Raw genomic sequence first — 3,069 nt, forward strand, 5'->3', positions numbered from 1 at the left:
AAAGGCATGTGCCACCACGCCGGGCTCCACACAATATCTTTTATACACACAAAAATGCTCCTGAAGGAACCAACCAACCACACAAACAAACCCTCATTCGGACGTCTTACCTTTTCCTCTGTGAGAGGGGGTTGTATATTTGGTTCAACATCTACAGCCTTAAAGACAAAACAAGATAGAGTTACAAAGGTAGTTCGGCACTCTGCATCCACACAGGTTGATGTGCGTAGCTGATCTAAGTCAGAGAACAGAAGCAATCAGCAGGAGCCAGTGCAAACGGGATTAATGCCTCTCCTTCAGAAGAAAGGAAAGGATCGTGACCCTTCCCATTCATGAGTTTATTCAAATGAAGACTTCAATCGGATCCTCACATAGGCACTGGGAGTTCAAGATGGAGGACAGGGGCTGGGGAGATGGCTCATTGGTTTAGAGCACATGTTTAACAGAGGATGCTGGTTCGGATCCAGTGGGTCACAACTGCGCCTGAGCTTGGTTCCAGGAGTTCTGATATCCTCTCCTGAACTCTCAGAGCTCTGGGTGTGAGCATGGTGCTCAAGCACACCTGCAGGCAGAAGCACACCTGCAGGCAGAAGCACACCTGCAGGCAGAAGCACACCTGCAGGCAGAAGAACATCTGTACATAAAATAAGTCTTTTCTTTTTTTTTTTTTTTTCAAACGACAAATGGAGAATAAGAGAGGCTCAGCCCCTGTCATTAGGGAGCTAGCAGTCCACTAGGGACTGACCACTAAGAGAGGTGTGCTGACTGGTAGAGAGGACACAGCTCTAAGAGATCAGAGATGCAGCCACTGGCCTCTCAACGCAGCCCATGAAAGGGCCTCCTGTCCTTGGGCCTCTTGTCATTGGGCCTGGCTCCGTTATTAGTTCCTGATGAGTCTTGAATGTCAACTGTCACCAGAGGCTTGTCTGATACCACCGCCACCACCACCGCTACCACCGCCACCACCATCACCACCACCACCACCACCACGGCTCTATTTTGGAGAGTTGTGAAACCTTTCGGAAGTGAACGCGAGCCTCACTGGAGGAAATGGTTCTCACTGGGGCCAGCACTTGAGGAGTTCTAGCCTGACCCCACTTCCTGTCCACTCTCTTGCTGCCTGAGGAAGCGAGGGGCCTTGGCTGCCTGCCTGCTCCTGCTCCCTGATTCAGCTCCCCTCAACTGTGAGGCAGGAGAACCTTTCTTCCCTCAAGTTGCTGCTTGTCAGGTATTTGGTCTCAGCGATGGAAGATCACGACCACGGTTTCTCTTCTTCCTCCCAACCCCTTAAAAAGTCATTACATTTACTTGTAGTACTACTGTGGGAGGGGGAGGGGAGTATGTAAGCCATCGCACACATGCAGACGCCACGGTATTGTCAGCTCCCTCCCGATTCACGATTGAGAAGGGACGGCCTCCCTTTATAAGGAAGGACACCGAGCCTCCTGGAAGGCTGTATAGCACCTGTGCTGGCTGGCTCTGTGTGTCAACTTGACGCAAGCTGGAGTTATCACAGAGAAAGGGGCCTCCCTGGAGGAAATGCCTCCATGGGATCTCTGGGCTGGTAGTCCTGGGTTCTATAAGAGAGCAAGCTGAGCAAGCCAGGGGAAGCAAGCCAGTAAGGAACATCCCTCCATGGCTTCTGCATCAGCTCCTGCTTCCTGACCTGCTTGAGTTCCAGTCCTGACTTCCTTTGGTGATGATCAGCAATATGGAAGTGTAAGCTGAATAACCCCTTTCCTCCCCAACTTGCTACTTGATCATGATGTTTTGTACAGGACTAGAAATCCTGACTAAGACAGTACCCCAAAGGCACACGCCAGCTCTGTAAAACTCAGGGGTAACCCATGTATCTGTTGCCCTTGGGGGGGTAGGGACTATCTTTTCAGCACTTCTCATAGTGATTCATCACACACTAAGTGCTCAATAAATAAATGTATGCTCTTTATAAGTGCAACACTAGGCCCTCTTCCAAGAGGCTTCTAGATTTTAAAAACCCCACAGACATTGTGGTTTTAACAAAGGGTTGGGGGAGCCACACTATAGACCGTCAGAACCATCCACGCAAGGTCTACACGTACCCAAGGCCCAGGCGTAAGCTGCTCGTACGCAGATACTCTATCAGAGCAAACTTCAGATCAAAGGGGCTGCCAGGAAGCCTTGCAGATACCTAAGAGGCCTCATGAGAATGGAGACTAAGGTAGCAATGGGAGATACTGCCTGGACAACAGTCGTGGAGAGAGCTGTCCAGATGGGACTACACGGTTTGGTCCTTCCTTAGGCTACAAGTGGAAACTTACTATCCCGAGTACAGAATGCCTCAACTAGGACAACCCACAGTGTGTATGGCAGCAGGGACACCCAGAAACGGAGTAGCAAACCATACCCGCAACCTTGAGTTTGATAGGGGTGAAGGACAGACAGAGTGACAGAGTGACTAGAGGAGTGACAGAGACCCCAGTGGACCATCTGGGATCTGCAACTGGCCAACTCTGCAAGCCTGGGCAAGTAACTGAACTTCTCCAAGCCTCAGTTCTCCCCATCAGCGAAATGGGAGTGTTGCTACCTCACTGGGCCTTTTGAGACACGTAAACCCATGCAAGGAGCCAACACGCACGGGCCATATGGTGTTTCCTTCCTATGTCTGTGTAGCGGGGATGGCTCACTTCAGAGACTACAATCCATAGTCATTCAAGTTCCTTTTACAGAATGGCATAGTATCTGCAGTGACCTGTAACCCCCCCCACACACACACAGAGAATTACAAGGTTGCGTGTGTGTACATGTGCGTGTGTGCATCCATGCATACATGTAACGGAGGCCAGAGGTCAACATTGGGTGACTTGTTTTCAATCTCTCTTTACTTCATTTGTTTTGATTATTGGGGTGGGGGAGGTGGCCGTAGCACTCATGTGGATATGAGAGGATCACTTAATGAGGTCAAGTCCCCTTCCATCCACCACTATACGGGTCCTGGAGATTGAACCCCAGTTGCTAGGTTTGCTCGGCCTTTAGCCACTTCACTACCTCACTAGCCCCATCTCTCTCTCTCTCTCTCTCTCTCTCTCT

The sequence above is a fragment of the Mus pahari genome, chromosome 9 (assembly GCF_900095145.1).
Source record: "Mus pahari chromosome 9, PAHARI_EIJ_v1.1, whole genome shotgun sequence".
NCBI lineage: Eukaryota > Metazoa > Chordata > Mammalia > Rodentia > Muridae > Mus > Mus pahari.